This window comes from Pseudophryne corroboree, chromosome 5 (assembly GCF_028390025.1).
Source record: "Pseudophryne corroboree isolate aPseCor3 chromosome 5, aPseCor3.hap2, whole genome shotgun sequence".
NCBI lineage: Eukaryota > Metazoa > Chordata > Amphibia > Anura > Myobatrachidae > Pseudophryne > Pseudophryne corroboree.
Genome location: NC_086448.1, coordinates 779985745 through 780007825, shown reverse-complemented (window position 1 = coordinate 780007825; position 22081 = coordinate 779985745). Strand labels below are relative to the sequence as shown.

The following is a 22081-nucleotide window of genomic DNA, read 5'->3' as shown; positions in this document are numbered from 1 at the left end:
AAAGCACTGCATGGTGTAGTGTGAAGCACACAGAGCACAAAAGAGTGTGCGAGGAGCTTACGTCGTCATGCTGGATGCTACAATGGACGCCTGCGGAGTGCAATCCAAAATATCAGAGGGGCATGTGGACTGTACACACCTTCTCCGGAAAAAAACACCGGTCATTCTTCATGGAGGACCTTATTCAACCGCATACAATCGCTTACTAATTTGGGTGTTGTATTGGTCCGATGACCATGTGAAAACAATAACTGACAGGCACCACAATCTCAGACCCTTACATATAATCAAATAAATATGGACTGATAAGCTCCGACAGCCTCTGCTCCTAAAACGCGGTGACTGCCGGCCTGATAGGCAAAATCCAAACTGCAAAATAATACAAGCGCTGATAATAAACGAGTAACCGGTAATATACACATAAATTCTATCTCAACAACGGTAAAAGCAATTTTAAAAACATTCCCCATTTTTGTTGTCCTTTATTTCTTTTTGTAGCACTCCGATGAAAATCCCCTTTAAAATAAAATCACGTGTAACGTTTTACACATAATTGGCTGCAAATTGTTGGCACAGAAGACGTATGGGTTCTGTTTGGGAATAATAGGACCCTGGGAGACGCAGACAAGATAATAGTTTTGTTTTTTCCCACATTTTTTTTTTAAAGTTTTTAACTCCCATCCCCCCCATTTGCATATTCCCCCACAAAGCCCTTCCATAGTGTACATCCATACGTCCGAATGTGCAAAATCTGAGCTTCCCACTGTCAGCTTCTGCAGATGCTGCAATACTGATTGGTGCATGTGCAGAATGGGTTTTGCGATATCGCTCGCAGGCCCCCTGTCAGTCGCAACATGATTGAGACGCTGCTGGTCACTTCAGGGAGGTGGGGCCCCTCCATATGGTGCCGCAGTTGCGGTGATTATCTCCGTATGCTGACCATTTCACAAGGAATCGTCTAGGATGCGGAAAATCCGTCTACTCTTCCAGGGGTGCAGGGGACTATCTGAAAAATCGTGAGTCTCCCGCAACTTCTGGGAAATTAGGCAAAGTAGGAAGAGTGCCGGATTGAGAGATGGGCACAGTAGCTACACCCGCTGCATCTTTGTACATAGCAACTGCGCAAAAATAAGCTAATTGTTCTGGAGGCATCTTGGGTAAATTGGCGGCATCTTAACGGCATCTGAGGATCATCTCCGGTTACTCGGGATAACTGGGGAATTCACTCTGCTGAAGCCGATGATGCTGCGTCCAAGGACTCAGCCACTGGCTTCTGCTTGCCTAGAAAGCGGGGCCATCCCCCCTTCCCTCCCTCGTTTTCTGAAACATTGACCATTGCTGCCCCTTCCCCGACCCCAAACTGCTGGGCATGCTGCGGCTTAGGGGGCACTGTAACCATCGTCGCAGGCACAGGTCCTGAACATGGGCAGATCGATAACCGTCTATAACATTTATCAATTATTTTACTTTTCTTACTATTTATTTTCCTTCAAATATTTCTTGACCTCGGTGGATTTCAGACACCTTTATCCAGCCTAAGCCTGCAAACGTCCTTTCTTCCAATGTTATATACTAGTATATAAAAGGAGATGAAGATCTACTAAAGCTCCCACTCCCTAAATGTCAGAATACCACAGCTGTAATATCACATACAGTTCCAGTCACCGTCTTTCTAATGGCTGATTCTCCTGGCTGTAGAATTTTGATGATATGTAGTGACTTGTCAAGAACACTGATCAATTGGTGCTCTAGGAACATTACTGCCGCAGTGTGTCAGGGGAGCTGCGGTTTAGCTGTTAGGCACCATTGGGATGATGAGTATCTCCCGAAATGTCATAGTTACTCAGCATCAGATCACCTGTCATCCTGACACCTGGGGGATGGGGCTTGCTATTAAAATACCTCTGCCTGTGAACGTTTCCTATACAATGTACAGTGGAGGCCATTCAGGAATCACCCCGGAATGCCTTGTTGTGCACAGTACAGTGCGGCAGATGTATTAAGCATCTATAACATGGGCCCCCACCACAGGCCCTGCACCCATAGACAATACTTACTTGCCCGTGGGTGCAGCAAAACTCACCGGTAAAATGATGCAGTGCCAGAGTCTACTCACGCATGCGCCGGTGAGAGGGGAGGGGTCCACATCATACATGCCTACTCTCCCGGCAGTTGCAGGAGACTCCCTATTTTTGGGGGGAAGGGGCGAGGGTACTTGCAAATATTAAGGATCCCTGGTATTTAGCCTCTCCATTTTCGACTACAAAGCGTGTCGGATTTACCAAACTCCGGAATGCGATGGTGTTAGCCTATAGTAGCCTGTGACAGGGGCATGTGCAGGATTTCTGGAGGGTGGTTTGCAAATGTTTGATTTTAGATCCATTGTCGCCAGCCCATGAAGGATGTATAATTAGCATGTAACAAGCTATAGTCTGCACCAAAGAAAGAGCAGCTTATGTAATACAGCATGTCTGACATATGCAGGCCCAATGATCTCGGTTGGCCACGTACCAGATTCTCTCTCTGGTGCGATGATTGAGCACTCACACCTACAGATACAAACACAGCAGACTTGGAAGGAAACTCTGCAGCCCTTTATACCGCATGCCCATTTCCGGGCATTTGGAAAAAACCCCTGCATTTCCCTATGTATGGGATACGTATTGAGTCACTCTCCATGTCCCGTCACTGATGCATGCACCAGCCAAAGGTTGCACATGTGCAGTGTGCGCCGAGGACCTGAAGCTGAGTGATAACGTACACTGATTGAGACATATTTCAGCTCGTGGCTTCTTGCCTGAAAAGGGGGAGGGAGGGGATAACAGTGGAAGCCCTTGCGCTGATGCACATAATGTACAGTAAAGGCATGGTTATGCAATATGCACCACTAGCTGATCACTAAATAGGCGCACATTCCAGTAATAATAATATCAACCTGCGGGGGCATCTAATTTACAGAATACATCTAAAAATACCCCTCATTTATGCTAATATGTAGCACTATTGCTACGAGCTCTGCTGTGCAGTGAAATGAACGATCGGTCTGCATGTTTTCCCGGAAATGTTTATTAATGTATGCACTAAAAAAAATAATCATCATGTTTTACTTGTGTCCTGTTCAAATATCGTTATACACGCTTCCAGCAATTTCTGTCCAACCCAGCATGAGCCCCTCAGAGCCCAAGCTGGTTTTGCTCTGCGCCAGAAACGTTTTTTCGCTTAATACAGTAAATATATCTCTATTGGATTAGCTATTTTTGTAGATTCATGAACATGCAGGCTGCAATCCCGGAGTACACATCACTGCGGCAGGATAAACGCTCTCACTACACTGGGCCTTTAAATATAAACACTCTGTGCCTGTGTTTTCCTGTGAATAATTTGGCGATATTAATGACTCTGTTTCCAGCCAGATCTGCAATGCCATCAATACACAAACCTTTATCTGGGCAAAGTCGATACAGAGCGCTGAAAGAAAACAAACCTATTTCTTAGTTAAAAAAAAAAAAAGAGAAGAGAAGAAAAAAAGGACAGAATGAAGACAATGAAAAATGACACAGACATAACAAAACTAAATAAAGACGACAGCTTATGAGCGGGAGCATACAGAAGAGTCCCCAGGGCCTCTGCAGACAGTAACAAGCATCAGGACATAGAAGCTGCATATAGACAACACAAGCAGACTGGTGCATTTAAAAAATAAGAATTTACTCACCGGTAATTCTATTTCTCGTAGTCCGTAGTGGATGCTGGGTACTCCGTAAGGACCATCGGGGAATAGACGGGCTCCGCAGGAGACTGGGCACTCTAAAAGAAAGATTAGGTACTATCTGGTGTGCACTGGCTCCTCCCTCTATGCCCCTCCTCCAGACCTCAGTTAGGGAAACTGTGCCCGGAAGAGCTGACACTACAAGGAAAGGATTTGGAATCCAGGGCAAGACTCATACCAGCCACACCAATCACACCGTACAACTCGTGATAATTATACCCAGTTAACAGTATGAATAACAACTGAGCCTCACTGAACAGATGGCTCATAACAATAACCCTATAGTTAAGCAATAACTATATACAAGTATTGCAGACAATCCGCACTTGGGACGGGCTCCAAGCATCCACTACGGACTACGAGAAATAGAATTACCGGTGAGTAAATTCTTATTTTCTCTGACGTCCTAGTGGATGCTGGGTACTCCGTAAGGACCATGGGGATTATACCAAAGCTCCCAAACGGGCGGTAGAGTGCGGATGACTCTGCAGCACCGAATGAGCAAACTCAAGGTCCTCCTCAGCCAGGGTATCAAACTTGTAGAATTTTGCAAACGTGTTTGACCCCGACCAGGTAGCAGCTCGGCAAAGTTGTAATGCCGAGACCCCTTGGGCAGCCGCCCAAGAAGAGCCCCCTTCCTCGTGGAATGGGCTTTTACTGATTTAGGATGCAGCAGTCCAGCCGCAGAATGTGCAAGGTGAGTCGTGCTACAGATCCAGCGAGCAATAGTCTGCTTAGAAGCAGGAGCACCCAGCTTGTTGGGTGCATGCAGGAGAAACAGCGAGTCAGTATTTTCTGACTCTAGCCGTCCTGGAAACATAGATTTTCAGGGCCCGGACTACATCCAGCAACTTGGAAGCCTCCAAGTCCCGAGTAGCCGCAGGCACCACAATAGGTTGGTTCAAATGAAACGCTGATACCACCTTAGGGAGAAATTGGGGACGAGTCCTCAATTCTGCCCTGTCCCTATGGAAGATCAGATAAGGGCTTTCACACGACAAAGCCGCCAATTCTGACACACGCCTAGCCGAAGCCAAGGCCAAATATATATATGACCACTTTCCACGTGAGATACTTCAACTCCACGTTCTGAAGTGGCTCAAAACAATGTGATTTTAGGAATTCCAACACTACGTTGAGATCCCAAGGTGCCACTGGAGGCACAAAAAGGGGGCTGAATATGCAGCACTCCCTTAACAACGTCTGAACTTCAGGCAGCGTCTTTCCTAGCCTTTAACAGCGTAGGAATCACTTCATCTGGAACGCCCTTTTCCGTTAGGATCCGGCGTTCAACCGCCAAGCCTTCAAACGCAGCCGCGGTAAGTCTTGGAACAGACAGGGCCCCTGCAGTAACAGGTCCTGTCTGAGAGACAGAGGCCATGGGTCCTCCGAGATCATTTCTTGTAGTTCCGGGTACCAAGTTCTTCTTGGCCAATCCGGAACTACGAGTATAGTTCTTACTCCTCTCTTACTTACTATCCTCAGTACCTTGGGTATGAGAGGAAGAGGAGGGAACACATAAACCGACTGGTACACCCACGGTGTCACTAGTGCATCCACAGCTATCGCCTGAGGGTCTCTTGACCTGGCGCAATACTATTTTAGCTTTTGTTGAGGCGGGACGCCATCATGTCCACCTGTGGCCGTTCCCAACGGTTCACAATCTGCGTGAAGACTTCTGGATGAAGTCCCCACTCTCCCGGGTGGAGGTCGTGCCTGCTGAGGAAGTCTGCTTCCTAGTTTTCCACACCCGGAATGAACACTGCTGACAGTGTTAGCACGTGATACTCCGCCCATCGGAGAATCCTTGTGGCCTCTGCCAACACCATCCTGCTTCTTGTGCCGCCTTGTCGGTTTACATGAGCGACAGCCGTGATGTTGTCTGACTGAATCAGCACCGGCTGGTTTTGAAGCAGGGGTTCTGCTTGCCTTAGGGCATTGTAAATGGCCCTTAGGTCCAGAATATTTATGTGTAGGGAAGTCTCCTGACTCGACCATTGTCCTTGGAAGTTTCTTCCCTGAGTGACTGCTCCCCAACCTCGGAGGCTTGCATCCGTGGTCACCAGGACCCAGTCCTGAATGCCGAATCTGCGGCCCTCGAGAAGATGAGGAACCAACTAGGTACAATGCAATCTTAGACCTGGTATTAACAAACAATCAGGATTTGGTATCGGGTATTATAGTAGGGGAACCCATAGGAAACAGCGACCACAATATGGTCACATTCAATATCAGTTTCTACAAACAGCCCTATACTGGCTCAACTAGGACTTTAAACTTTAGCAAAGCCAACTTTGAAATGATGAGGGTATTTTTCAGGGATATTGAATGGGAAGGTTTGTTTGTAGGAAAAAATACTACGGAGAAATGGGAGGTACTAAAATTTCTGCTAGCTAAAAATACACTCAAATATATTCCTATGAGTAGCAAAAAAGGGAATAAAAATCATAAACCGATGTGGCTTAACAAAAAGATTAAGGAACTTATGGGCAAGAAAAGGCGAGCATTTAAAAAATACAAATCTGACGGGGATGCAGAGTCATTTCAGCAATATAAGGAATGTAACAAAAATTGCAAAAAGGAAATAAGAGCGGCTAAAGTAGAAACTGAAAAACTAGTAGCAAAGGAAAGCAAAGCGAATCCCAAAAAAATCTTTAAATACATTAATAGCAAGAGATTAAAAAAGGAGAGTATAGGCCCTTTGAAAGACAAGTTGGGAGTCTTAAGCAAAAATGATAATGACATAGCGGACACACTAAATGAGTTTTTTTCAACAGTATTCACTAGAGAGGACCCAATTCAGGGACTGACACACAATCTCAATAATGACAATATCACACTGATAGGTACTTATTTAAGCGAGGAAGTAGTCTGTGACCGATTAAAACATTTAAAGATTAATAAATCACCAGGGCCCGATGGTATTCATCCAAGGGTTCTAATGGAGCTTCACTCTGAACTGGCAAAACCACTATCTTTGATCTTTGAGGATTCAGTTATATCAGGTATGGTTCCCAAAGACTGGCGTATAGCGGAAGTAGTGCCTATATTCAAAAAGGGAAGTAAAGCTGAACCAGGTAATTATAGACCAGTTAGTCTTATATCTATAGTGGGGAAAGTATTGGAAGGTATTCTAAGAGATAGTATTCAGAAGTTCCTTGAAACCAATAAGGTAATTAAAAGGAATCAACATGGGTTTATGAAGGACAGATCCTGTCAAACCAACTTACTTGGCTTTTATGAAACAGTAAGCGCAAACCTAGATCAGGGTAAAGACGTGGATGTAATCTTTTTAGACTTTGCCAAAGCGTTCGATACTGTACCACACATGAGACTTATATACAAGCTACAAGAATCAGGGCTAGGAAGCACAATATGCACTTGGGTCAAAAACTGGTTAGATAATAGGAAGCAGCGCGTTGTGGTTAATGGATCTTTTTCAACTTGGACTGAAGTGCTAAGTGGTGTGCCGCAAGGCTCAGTATTAGGACCGCTATTGTTCAATATTTTCATTAACGACCTAACAGAAGGTCTAGAGAGCATGGTGTCAATTTTTGCAGATGATACCAAATTGTGTAAGGCTATAAATACAGAGGAGGATGCTGAGTCTCTTCAGAACGACTTAGTTAAATTAGAAGCATGGGCAGCCAAATGGAGAATGCGCTTCAACACAGACAAGTGTAAGGTAATGCACTGTGGTAACAAGAACAAAAATTACACCTACCTACTAAATGGGGTAAAATTAGGGGATTCTGTACTGGAAAAGGACTTAGGTGTCCTCATAGATAGCAAGCTAAGAAGTAGTATCCAAAGTAGGACTGCAGCAAAGAAGGCTAATAAGATATTAGCATGCATAAAACGGGGTATTGATGCTAGGGACGAGAGTATTATACTCCCGTTATATAAATCACTAGTGAGGCCACACCTTGAATACTGTGTACAGTTCTGGGCACCGTACTACAAAAAGGATATCCTGGAGCTTGAAAAGGTACAGAGGAGGGCGACCAAACTAATTAAGGGCATGGAGACGATGGAATACAAGGAAAGGCTTGAAAGATTAGGCATGTTTACATTGGAAAAGCGGAGACTAAGAGGGGATATGATCAACATCTACAAATATATAAGGGGACAATACACAGAGCTTGCGCGGGACCTGTTTTTGGTTAGATCAACACAGAGGACTCGTGGACACTCGCTCAGGTTAGAGGAGAGGAGATTCCGCACAATACGGCGTAAAGGCTTTTTCACGGTAAGGACAATACGTGTTTGGAATTCCCTGCCCGAGGGAGTTGTAATGGCGGAATCTGTCAACACCTTTAAGAATGGGTTAGATAAATTCCTATTGGAAAAGGATATCCAGGGGTATGGTGCATAGTCATGCATTATAGTTACTATAAATAGGGATTAAATGCAATGGCTGACAGCAGCATCAGTCAGAAATTTTAGTCAAATCATCATGCATAGGACACCACAAATAGGTTGAACTCGATGGACAATTGTCTTTTTTCAACCTCAGATACTATGTTACTATGTTACTATGAGCACTCTGCAGCCACCACAGCAGAGACACCCTGGCCCTCGGGGACAGGGTGATCAGCCGATGCATCTGAAGATGCGATCCTCACTTGTCTAACAGGTCCCACTGAAAATTCCTTGCAAGGAACCTGCCGAAGGGAATTGCTTCGAAAGAAGCTACCATCTTTTCCAGGATTCGCGTGCAATGATGCACCGACACCTGTTTTGGTTGCAGGAGGTCTCTGACCAGAGATGACAACTCCTTGGCCTTCTCCTCCGGGAGAAACACCTTCTACTGTTCTGTGTCCAGAAACATGCCCAATATCAGCAGACGCGTCGTAGGAACCAGCTGCGACTGTGGGATATTCAGAATCCAGCCGTGCTGTTGTAGCACTTCCTGAGATAGTGCTACTCCGATCAATGACTGCTCCTTGGACCTCGCCTTTATAAGGAGATCGTCCAAGTACGGGATAATTATAACTCCCTTCTTTCGAAGGAGTATCATCATTTTGGCCATTACCTTGGAACACACCCTCGGTGCCGTGGACAGACCAAACGGCAACGTCTGGAATTGGTAATGGCAGTTCTGTACCACAACCTTGAGGTACTCCTGGTGAGGTGGGTAAATGGGGACATGAAGGTAAGCATCCATGATGTCCAGTGACAACATAATATCCCCCTCTTCCAGGCTTGCAATAACCGCCCTGAGCGATTCTATTTTGAACTTGAACTTCCTTATATAAGTGTTCAAGGATTTCAAATTTAGAATGGGTCTCACCGAACCGTCTGGTTTCGGTATCACAAACATTGTGGAATAGTAACCTCGTCCCTGTTGAAGGAGAGGAACTTTGATTATCACCTGCTGGAGGTACAGCTTGTGAATTGCCGCCAGTACTACCTCCCTTTCCTTGGGAGTAGCAGGCAAGGCTGATTTGAGGTAACGGCGAGGGGGAGACGTCTCGAACTCCAGCCTGTATCCCTGAGATACATGTAGAACCCAGAGATCCACCTGTGAGCGAACCCACTGGTCGCTGAAGTTCCGGAGACGGGCCCCCACCGCACCTGGCTCCACCTGTGGAGCCCCAGCGTCATGCGGTGGACTTAGTGGATGCAGGGGAGGATATTTGTTCCTGGGAACTGGCTGTCTGGTGCAGCTTTTTCCCTCTACCCCTGCCTCTGGGCAGAAAGGACGCGCCTCTGACCCGCTTGCCTTTCTGAGGCCGAAAGGACTGTACTTGATAATACGGTGCTTTCTTAGGCTGTGAGGGGACCTGAGGTAAAAAGGTCAACTTCCCAGCTGTTGCTGTGGACATGAGGTCCGAGAGACTGTCCCCAAACAATTCCTCACCCTTATAAGGCAAAACTTCCATGTGCCTTTTAGAATCAGCATCACCTGTCCACTGCCGAGTCCATAATACTCTCCTGGCAGAAATGGACATTGCATTAATTCTAGATGCCAGCCGGCAAATGTCCCTCTGTGCATCTCTCATATATAAGACTACGTCTTTAATATGCTCTATAGTTAGCAAAATAGTGTCCCTGTCAAGGGAATCAATGTTATCTGACAGGGAATCAGACCATGCTGCTGCAGCACTACACATCCATGCTGAAGCAATAGCAGGTCTCAGTATAGTACCTGAGTGTGTATACACAGACTTCAGGATAGCCTCCTGCTTTCTATCTGCAGGCTTCTTTAAGGCGGCCGTATCCTGAGACGGCAGTGCCACCTTTTTTGATAAGCGTGTGAGCGCTTTGTCCACCTTAGGGGATGTCTCCCAGCGTAACCTATCCGTTGACGGGAAAGGGTACGCCATTAGTAACCGCTTAGAAATTACTAGTTTCTTATCTGGGGAACCCCACGCTTCTTCAAACAATTCGTTTAACTCATCAGATGGGGGAAAAGTCACTGGCTGCTTTTTCTCCCCAAACATAATCCCCTTTTTGTGGTAACCGGGTTAATGTCAGAAATGTGCAACACATTTTTCATTGCCGTAATCATACATCGGATGGCCCTAGTGGATTGTATATTTGACTCATCCTCGTCGACACTGGAGTCAGACTCCGTGTCGACATCTGTGTCAGCCATCCGAGGTTGCGGGCGTTTTTGAGCCCCTGACGGCCTCTGAGATGCCTGGGCAGGCGTGGGCTGAGATGCCGGCTGTTCCAAAGCTGCGTCATCGAACCTTTTATGTAAGGAGTTGACACTGTCGGTTAATACCTTCCACATATCCATCCACTCAGGTTTCGACCCCGCAGGGGGTGACATCACACTTATCGGCACCTGCTCCGCCTCCACATAAGCCTCCTCATCAAACATGTCGTCACAGCCGTACCAACACACCGCACACACACAGGGAATGCTCTGACTGAGGACAGGACCCCACAAAGTCCTTTGGGGAGACAGAGAGAGAGTATGCCAGCACACACCACAGCGCTATATAATCAGGGATTTACACTAACACAAAGTGATTTTTCCCTATAGCTGCTTTACATATACAGTTTGCGCCTAAATTTAGTGCCCCCCCTCTCTTTTTTACCCTTTGAGCCTGGAAACTGCAGGGGAGAGCCTGGGGAGCTGTCTTCCAGCGGAGCTGTGAAGAGGAAATGGCGCCAGTGTGCTATGGGAGATAGCCCCGCCCCCTTCTCGGCAGACTTCTCCCGCTCTTATATTTATATTATGGCGGGGGATTTTTGCACATATATAGTTATTTAGACTATATTATGTGCTGTTTGCCAATGTAAGGTACTCTAATTGCAGCCCAGGGTGCCCCCCCCCCCCAGCGCCCTGCACCCATCAGTGACCGGAGTATGTGGTGTGCATAGGGAGCAATGGCGCACAGCTGCAGTGCTGTGCGCTACCTTAATGAAGACTGGAGTCTTCAGCCGCCGATTTCCAGGATGTTCTTCTTGCTTCTGGCTCTGCAAGGGGGACGGCGGCGCGGCTCCGGGACCGAACGACCGAGGCTGGGCCTGTGTTCGATCCCTCTGGAGCTAATGGTGTCCAGTAGCCTAGAAGCCCAAGCTAGCTGCAAGCAGGTAGGTTCGCTTCTCTCCCCTAAGTCCCTCATAGCAGTGAGTCTGTTGCCAGCAGATCTCACTGAAAAAAAAAAACCTAACGAATACTTTCTTTACTAGAAGCTCAGTAGAGCCCCTAGTGTGCAACCAGCTCGGGCCGGGCACAGATTCTAACTGAGGTCTGGAGGAGGGGCATAGAGGGAGGAGCCAGTGCACACCAGATAGTACCTAATCTTTCTTTTAGAGTGCCCAGTCTCCTGCGGAGCCCGTCTATTCCCCATGGTCCTTATGGAGTACCCAACATCCACTAGGACGTCAGAGAAACAAAACTATGTAGACTCAATAAAGGACAAATGGCGATACCTGTGAGTACAGGGGACTACAAACACTGACAACATAGTTAATTCAAGCAACATGTTATATAAAACACCCTCTTATCTCTTTAGCATCCAATAACATGTAAGGCGATGCGGTTATGGTACCGACCGCCGGTCACAATACAGATGCCGGGATCCCGCACGCTCAATAGCCCGCTGGTTGACATGCCGACCAACAGGGACAATTCTCACAGTGAGCCATCAAGGGGATTTGTTGTGCTCCCATCCCCCCCCCCCCCCCAAGGGCCCATCTCATAACCGGGATCCCGCCGACGGTCTGGTGACCGGCGGACAAACTCAACCCCATGTAAGTGCTGGAACACAATCTCTAATTGATATGTTACCATACACAATTGGATGGGGGTTTAAGCATGGCGTGGCTAAATCCAGGAGGAGTGGCCACATGCCCCCTTCATCAAAACAGTTCACCTCGAAGGTCTACCAGAGTGAAACCGGGCACATCACCTAATATAAATAAATATATATATATATATATATATACAGTCACAAGGTTGGCGAAACTGGGAGACAGATGTCCACTGACCCCATATCACAAAACCAGGCGGCACTCCTCGGATTTAAATGTGGAAAAAAATCTTTATGTGAGAAACAACATGGGAGTCCAACGTTTCAACACCGCGGCGGGTGTTTTTTTCAAGGACACATGGTGTTTCACCATGTGTCCTTGAAAAAAACACCCGCCGCGGTGTTGAAACGTTGGACTCCCATGTTGTTTCTCACATAAAGATTTTTTTCCACATTTAAATCCGAGGAGTGCCGCCTGGTTTTGTGATATGGGGTCAGTGGACATCTGTCTCCCAGTTTCGCCAACCTTGTGACTGTGTACATCAGAAGGAGGGCACCCCGGTATTGAGTTGAGATCATCGAGTGCCAACTACACTGCACTATATATATATATATATATATATATATGTGTACAGCAAAAAAAAAAAAAAAACGTCTTTCTGCATTGATTGAAAATAGAGTAATAGGGTAGAGATCACATTCAATAATTAGGGTCGGCTGCATTATTACACTAGGTTCCCTGCTATGAGGAACCAAAAAACAAATATGTAGTATTAGTGTTATTGGCGCCTTGGGGTTGTTATAACACCCCTATTTTTGTGACAGAATGACCTAATGTCAAATAAAATCTTGTTTAGGAAAACAAACAATATGTTCCAATACGCAAAATGTATTAAAATGTATAAAAGATCATCTGATACTCTACTGATATAACTGTCCATAAAACATTTCAACCACCACTAACATCCAGTGGTGGTGCACATGAGAGCAGATGTACAAATATTTATTTTGCAAACTCCTCCTTCAAGGATTGTAAGTTGGAGGTCAGATCACAACAAATGTGATAAACCAACGCGTTTTGTCTCTCACAGAGACTTAATCAGGGATACATCTTATTCGAGTAATTAGCCTCAAACAATAAATGGATTCATTTGCTCTGGGATATTAACATTGGTAAAAAGTGGATCTTCCACTATGAGTACATAGCCAAGAATGCCTGGCCAATCAGGAGGGATAAAAGTGTGGAAATTATGGAATCAAAAACCTACTGGAGATTCATATAATTTACAACCTGATCAATCTTAAAAATCGGCATGTGATACTCAATGAATCAAAATCAGTAGTAGCACTCAATGGTTTTGTACCAATAGTGTGCTGTGCTGTGTGTCCCAGTATCACATATACTGATACGTATATGTGATACTGGGACACACATCACAGCACACTACTGTGCACTATACTACATATATATATATATATATATATAATTTCCAAATAAGGGGAGCACTCACCAGTCTTCAAGCAGACATATGTAGCACTAGTTCACTGTACTGGTATCCTGACAAAGGTCAGAAACATGACCGAAACGTCGATCTAATTTACCTACTACTGATGGCTTTAATAAATCTTATGTCTGCTTGAAGACTGGTGAGTGCTCCCCTTATTTGGAAATTGTATTGGAGTTGGATGTTTTCCCCTCATTGGATGTCACCCCAGCACTTTATATATACTCTAACGTGAGTGTGGACCCTCTGCTTGTATATATATATATATATATATATATATATATATTTAAATATATATATATATATTTAAATATATATATATATATATACCGTATTTTTCGGACCATAAGACGCACTTTTTCTCCCCAAAAATGTGGGGGGAAAAGTATGTGCGTCTTATGGAGCGAATAAGACGTTTGCGGGTAGCGGGTAGTGGCGGCGGCCGGCGGGTAGCGGAGACTGGCGGGTAGCGGCGGGTCCTGGATGCTACTGCTGCGCCGTCATCAGCAGAGCGTCATGTAACTCCCCCGCTCCCTCATACCTCCTCCCTCCTGTCGGGTAGCGGCGGCCGGCGGGTAGCGGCGGGTCCTGGATGCTGCTGCTGCTGCTGTGCCGTCATCAGCAGAGCGGCCACATCTCAGCAGCAGAGCCGGCGTCATGTGACTCCCCCGCTCTCCCCCACCTCCTCCCTACCTCCTCCCTGCTCAGGAGATGCAGGGAACCACTGGTACTGTCAGTGTGTGTGTGTGTGTGTGTGTGTGTGTGTGTGTATGCTGGCTCTGATGTGTGTGTGTGTGTGTGTGTGTGTGTGTGTGTGTGTGTGTGTGTGTGTGTGTGTGTATTCTGGCTCTGACAGAAGGCTGCACTGTATTCTTGAGTCTGAGAAATCCCAGAAATATCTCTTAGAGGTCAGAATATTTTTTTTTTCCAGTTTTCCTACTCTAAAAACTAGGTGCGTCTTATGGTCCGGTGCGTCTTATGGTCCGAAAAATACGGTGTGTATATATATATATATAGTACTGTATGTGAAATATAACAGTTTTGGTGCTAGGTCAGTGTATACCAAAAGCTCTGTGTTACATGGCTATAAAAATCCACTCGTATGGGACAGCTGAAGCTCCTAGTTGTCAAACACACCAACTCTCAACTAATCTGAAAAATAGTAAAAAATAAGGGCGTCTCCTAGTGCAATAAACTAGAAACAACACCAAATGTGTGAAGAAGAGGGCTATAAGTGAACCCATACCATGTATATAATAATATATCAGCTTATCTCCTGTTTTTTATAAAGATCCTAATAAGGTCACTGACATCCAAAACATTTTTCAATGGTTTAATGGGAATCCAGAGTACATAAAAACATACAAATAGACATACATAGTGTGAACGATTTTACAGTCTCAGAGCTTCAATAAAACAAGTAAATGCTCATATATTAGAGTAAATGAGAAACAGCTTATCTGAGAGTTAGCATGCAGCAAGTTTCCAACGCGTTTCATCCAGGTGGAACTATGTCCTCTCCTCTAGACTTACTCAGGGGCAATGACAGGCCTAGTGCCAGCTAGGTGTTATATAGGGCTAACAAACCACATGGCTAATTCATTAAAGATGGCCAAAATAGGATAGCCTGTATCATAAAAAAGGTATATAATGAAACATAATATCACTCTAGCGTCCATTCTATAAGCATAATTTGCCATCAGTATTTCCTCATAATCTATCTAACCCATGTATTATATTTATACAAGTCAAAGAGCGCTGTTAGTTAGATAAACAATCGAAAGTGACACGGCGTATATAGATCCCAGCCGCCGAATGAGCGGGTGCCGGGCCGCAGGACAAGTAAGCCAGGTGGAGGGGGGGGAGTGTTAAGTTTATGCTGCGAGGGTGTTAGGTTTAGGCTGCGTGGAGGGGGGCGTAGGTTTAGGCACCCCGGGGTAGGGTTAGTTAGGCCGTGGGGAGGGACGGTGTGTGTTAAGTTTATGCTGCAGGGGGAAGGGGTGTTAGGTTTAGGCTGTGGGGAGGGGGTTAGGTTCAGGCACCCCCGGGTTAGGCTGCTACAAGAAGAGGGGACATATTTGCATTGCCTCTGCAAATAGTCATTAACCTAGTCCAGCATCAAAGGCCCAATTCAGTAAGGATTGCAAATTCTGCTAATTAGCAGAATTTGCAATCCTTGTGATCGCATGCTGGGGGCCGCAGCATGCTGACTGCCGCTCTCCCCCCTTGATCAAGCAGAAATTGCGATCGCAGCGGAATTAGCCAGAAATTAGGGTTGCCTCCTACCAGCGCATCTTGGCTGCGCCCGCAGGAGGCCCGACCGCTATCTTTCTGATTGCGGTGGCTGCATGGGACATCATGCAGCCGCCCGATCACGCCCTCTTCACGCCCCCATTCGCCCCCACCCCCTTTTTAAGCCACGCCCCTGCAATGCTCCGTCTCCGCCTAGGAAATGGAGCACTGCCGCCCCCCCTGCCCAGCGAACGTCTCTGCCTGATTGATAGGCAGAGGCATTCGCATTTTCTGCTGCATATGCGCCCGCATCCTTTTCGTAATATTTGCGGTTGGATCACGTTTTGTGATCCAACCTGAATCATCCTCCATGTACGGTAAAACAGTATCAGTTTAGCAATAAGACATAACTTATAAAGTGAATGTTATAATTATCCTTATGAAGTTACAACATTCAATCCTTTATGTTCCGCTATGAAACAGAGGACTTTCAAGCAGGCCACATTAACTTGCTCTGAGTACCTTGTGTCCGAATTCCTCTACTAACGAGCAGGCAGTCTCTACATCTTTACTCTGCGCAATTCACATTGTAAATGGAAAGCCAATTAGCGGGATTCCAAGAACACAAATCTGTAGCTTCTAAGAAAATGATGAATGATGAACAAAGCTTGAAGGACCCCTGAGGAAGAAGGATGAATCCTTCATTGTGCTACCTTCTGTCTGTCGTCTTTAAATTAGTGACTGTACACATCGGTGTAAGGTTTTCTCTATAAACAATGCGTGGCATTTCTCTCTCTCCTTTCCTTTATTTCAAAGTTGTTGCTTCATTATGATTTTAAGAATGGTTAACAGACTGAAAGGACTATGAGTTCCTAATACTGAATACAGTACTTATCACTCCTGTGAAATATAGCCTTATATTTGGTGAGTAGTGGAACCACTTGAGTCAAAAGGCTATTTTAAAAATATAAAAATGCTGTCAAGGAGCTAGAAGCAGCACTCATTACAAAAATATATCAAATTGTAGTGGCGGAAAGTCCATGAAAATAATGCGGCCAACACCGCCCCCCCTCCCCCCATCTACTTGAGACACAGGAAGAATCAGCACACCCAGGCACATGATGAAAACAATTTGTAGACATTTATGTATGAAGTATAATCATCACTTGTAAGAGCTCAATGACCGTTTCAATCCAAAATACATGCTTTTCCCCCCTACCCTGATGAAAGTAATTTATTTTTGATTGAAACGGTCTTTGGGCTCTTATAAGTGGATGGGTGAGTTTTATATGTATATACTATTATATATATATATATATATATATATATATATATAAATGATATCAAATAAATCAGAAGGATATTTGCCCAACTGCTAACTTTATTGTTTTGCTAACAACTCTGAATAACGGCCAAAGTCCTTTGATGTATATTTGATTCCTTTATTTTCCTGTATTCCCACAGTAGGGTTAAGATGTTCCAAATAATGTTCCTTAAGGGTTAAGATGTTCCAAATGATGTTCCTTAAGGGAACTCGCCAAAACGTTCACCCAACACAAAGGGCCTAATTAATCTATAGAAAATTATATTTTATTCTCCATAAAAACAATATGAACATGGGATCGGTATGAGTTACCGATGGCCAGGATGCTGGCCATCATTATACCGAAGCCGGCATCCCAGCCACCAGGATGCCGGCAGAGTGGCAAACGCTAGTAAGCACCTTGCGGGCTTGCTGTGCTCGCCACGCTGCGGGCACGGTGGCTCGCTGCGCTCGCCACAGGTTATATTCTCCATCTATGAGTGTCATGGACAACCATAGACGGAGAAAAGCCTGTGGCGCAGGCATTACGGCGCCGAAATTGTGATTGCTGGGATCCCGTGCGGCGGTATGTTGACCACATACCATGATCATATTAAAAATGTCTTTTCACAATATAGTAGGCAGCAATAATTACACAATTATCACTTGTACGTTTGCTCTCGCCTATATCCTTACAGGTATGAGCTCAATAGGCGGGTAAGACTTTACTGGCTGTGTGGGTACTCCACACCAATCTCCCTACGCGTTACGTCCAAAAGGTGTTCTTCAGGGGTAGACAATAATAACAATAAATGAGTGTGACTTCACATAGAAGATGGATACTAGATAAGTGGTACAAACAGATCCATATACTGTATAGGGGCATTTAAGAACATAACATTTGTTCAATAAGGTATAAAATTGCTTGGTAGATGATAAAAGATGCAAGCAAACAATACAACTCCAGACAGAACAGCAGAATTTTCTAGAGATTAAATAAGGATGGATATTTCCTTTCAGATAAATGATTTATCGCTTACTTCCCAACATCCTCTGTACAGAATTGATCAAAACAAGGATAATTGAACTCCTCCAAAATGAGAAGAAACCTTCTCCAACTGTGGCAGGATCAAAATGTCGAAATAACTAAGTTGTGGGGTGCGAAGGGTAGGATTAGGACACTAGGGGATGTTAAGGTTAAGTATAGGGTAGAAATACTTACAGGCCTGCATCAGCGTATGAGGTTTGACCCAGAAGTGATGGTCCCATGACCACCGGGACCCAGAAGATGCCACAGCTATCAGAAGGAGGTAAGTCACTGCTGGGCCACCGGGATGAAAAATCAACATTCTAAAATGTAATTTTTTTCCACGGCGTTCATGATGAATGCCGACATTTCATACCCAACCCATGGATACATTTTTATTATGAAAGTTTTGCATTTGCCTATTCCACACGTAAGAGCAAAGATTTTTCTATTTTTCTATTTTTATAAGCATGGAACTGGGCAATTTTTGATTCTGAAGAAACATCCAGCAACATGTTGAGAGAAAATAAAATGACAAGAAGGCGCTCTGTGGAAGTCGGTTTGCTCGAACAAAAGCAGAGAGCAGAACGCGTTTCATAATGGAATATGCTTCCTGGCAATCGTTTGCAGCTCAATTTTCTTCCCTGGATAGTCTCATTGTGACTCAGGTTTTGTGAAAGCACTTTCATTGTTGCATTATTCTATCATGCAGCACTTTACGGAACAGCCCAGCAAATATCTAGTGGAGGCACTTGAAAACCTTTTTTTTTTTTTTTTTAAATCAACCTGCATATATAAAAGGCTAGAGATAAAGAAAATCGTGACTTGGCTAATTACTCAAATGTCATCATAAATAGCTTATACAATAAACAGGTCATTTAAGGTATATTATTGTCCTGGCAAAATGGACATCTACCCACTGTCATGTAAGGAACCTCTGTTCAGTACACGGAGTGAAAGACACAATTTTGTGGGCTTGACCAATATTCATTAGTATAGCTGTATAAAAGAGCGGCGAGTGGTCAAGTATCTTCACCCAGGACACAAGGGGGCAGTCTAGAGAGGCCCAGATAAGGTTTCCCGCTGCACACGCCCCTCTCCGGTTTCCTCCCACAATACAATAAAGTACTGGTACATGTTGGTACATGTGGTAGGGAATATAGCTCCACTGGGACAGGGACTGATGGGAATGACTAATATTTTTAGTACAGTGCTGCGGAATATGTATGCACTAAAGAAATATCTGTTAATGCACAAGTACTGTAAATAAATCCCTCCCATTCACACAAACACCAACATATTTAACCAGCAGCAATAAATGTTCCATCCTGGTTTATACCGTTCCAAGGAATAGGGTCCTGATGTCAAAATTATAACCAGCAGCAGGGCTAGTCCCTAGCGGTAAAAAGGGATGTGGGGCCATGACAGTTAATAAGATCGAGACCCTTGTTAATGCAACTTTGCCACCCAAATAGTTCCAGTATCATAGACAAGAGTCTCTAAGATCAATGCAACTGATCACCATCATCTTCCAGTTGGGTGTGGTATGTTAGGTAGTCGACAGTGTCTAGGTCGACTACTATTGGTCAACAGTAAGTAGGTCAACATGGTTTCTAGGTCGACAGGGACTCTAGGTCAACATGTACTAGGTCAACATAAGTTTTTCAAACTTTTTTTGGTGTCGTTTTCTCCGTACAATGACCGGGAACCCCAATTAGTGCACCGTGTCCCTTCGCATGGCTCGCTTTGCTGGCCATGCTTCAGGCAAGGTGCCTCGCTCCGCTACTGTTCCCAATTGTAGTCCACGTGTATCGTAAAGTATAAAAAAAAAATAAGATTTAAAAAAACAACAACTCATGTCGACCTTTTGTCATGTCGACATAGAGTCCCTGCTGACCTAGAAACCATGTCAACCTACTTACTGTTGACCAATAGTGGTCGACCTAGACAGTGTCGTCCTACTTACTGTCGACCTAAAGACCGGATCCCCTTCTATTTATACGGCACCACAAATTCCGCAGAACAGGCCGAAATAGGAATGCAATAAACAAATACATGAATACAATGAACATAATAACACCTATTGTACATAAGTTGGCAATAACAGCTAGCACGGATAGATACATACATGGGGTTTAGATTTTGACCATGGCGGGATTTTGACCGTCGATCAATGGTTGTCGGGATTTTGATTGTAGGTAAATTGACCGCATCCCCATACATGTGACTAAACAAACAGCAGAAGTTTCAGCAGGGTCATAGGAGGTAGAAAGACATGACACATGGAACAGAGAAGACTCTAGTCACGTGAGCAAATATTGTGTCATTAAAAAAAGTATAAAACACATATTCACAACTGTAAAATACACTTTTCCTGAAACTCTCACCACTTTATTAAATTAGCAATCTTTATTTTAGAAATCTTAATTTATTCATTCTTGATCCGTCATTGCACAAATGGGAGAATTAAAAATGTCTTGATCTGTCCCAAACCAGATGAAAATAAATAAATCCAAAAACACAATGAAAGCAGCCAATGTGATATGACCAGTACTCGTCTTCCCAGCCAGCCAATCACAAGAGAGTGCTGGTAAGAGGCACTTTTTTTGCATTGGTCAAACCGATTGTACAAGTGACTCTTTTAAATGTGGAATAATTTTTTTTAGGAATGAGGGTCTGTAAAGATTTTTGTTTAGTTAAACTTTTTTCTAAAATAGTGTTTTTTTTTAGTGGGCAGGGGGTCTTAGGGATCACTGTCTGTTATTGTAAAAGCAAAGGGATGGCAAAATTGCCCCTCCAGGATTACCCCATCTGACATGGAATAGGGGAGGCAGGAAGTAAAATACTGGGAATGATGGCCTCTGGGAGGGGAGGTATGATGTTTTAAGAACCCAAACAGAGACGCCATCCCTGTGCTGATCATTCTGGGGCTGGTTTGGCATTGGTATCCGATTCTCTTGGCCGCCCTGGTCCAGTGGAAGGTAGGCCAGACTGTGTACTGAGACAGATTCAGGATTTAGGTATTGAGGCTTTTTTTAAAATTTATTATTTATTTGATTAATTTACTTGAAACAATGTTGGTCTTCTTAAATAATGGCGGAGCAGCAGTTTTGTAGTGATAATAACTGCTATTTTAGCAACAGGACTGGTCCTACACACAATATTATTTATCTGCTGAATTTTGGTTGAATTAGGAGCATTTTCAAACTAATTAATCTGCAACAAATCACTTATTTTCGGCAACATTTTATAATCTGCTCATTTAATTTCTTTGGAATATAACATCAAAACTATAAATCCATAATGTCAGACTAAAATTTATGACACCCTTGTTATTATTGGTTTTATAGCTGGCATTCTCATAAATATTGCCTGCACAAACATGACATGTCATATGGCCTGATTCATGTTTGTAAGTAAAGCAAAGAGGCAAGCAACTGGGCAAAAACATGTTGCACTGCAGGTCAGGCAGATGTAACATGTGCAGAGAGATTTAGGGTTGGATATTTTGCTTTACTTACAAACATGAATCAGTTCCCTTGTGGAAAGCACATTTTAGCAAAGACCATTTTTAGGCTATGTTCCCTTGTTAAGAAATTCTTAACTTAATTTATTCTTAGCTTCTCAGTTGTTGAAGCTGTTTTCCTTCAGGTACCCTTAGCAAAAGAATATTTGATTGCCAAAAAGGTTAGATTCTAAAAAGTAAAGGAAATTTGATTTCAATTTATTCAATTTTAATTTTGCTTCATAAATTTTCTTTTTTTTTAAATTAAGCATTGTTGTAAACAATGCAAACTGATTACAGTATATATAAACAATCCTTAGTAGTAATAATTCTAGCCTATTATGAATATTATTAGTTGTAGCATGACAATTATTGTTCCTTATTTCCTAATAACCATTTCTACTTTATTACTTCTCCAGGAAATATAAATTGTAAAACAAACTCTATTTATATTGTATTACAATTAGTAATTGTTTAATTAACAACCTTATTGATTTTGTTTTTTTAGAACATGGCTTCAAAGAGCT

At 43.9% G+C, this 22081-nt stretch overlaps 1 protein-coding gene across 5 annotated transcripts in view; it reads right to left on the bottom strand.

Annotated features, from left to right (window-relative positions):
• The window catches only part of ADCYAP1R1 (ADCYAP receptor type I), a 483354-nt gene that overhangs the window by 421303 nt on the left and 39970 nt on the right, over positions 1-22081 (bottom strand). The window contains exon 2 of one of the 5 annotated variants that reach the window (XM_063924333.1): positions 20178-20276. The exons of the other annotated variants lie outside the window; for them this stretch is intronic. The gene's annotated coding sequence lies outside the window, so the exon portion shown is untranslated. The remainder of the gene's footprint in view (positions 1-20177; positions 20277-22081) is intronic. 5 annotated transcript variants of the gene reach the window in all.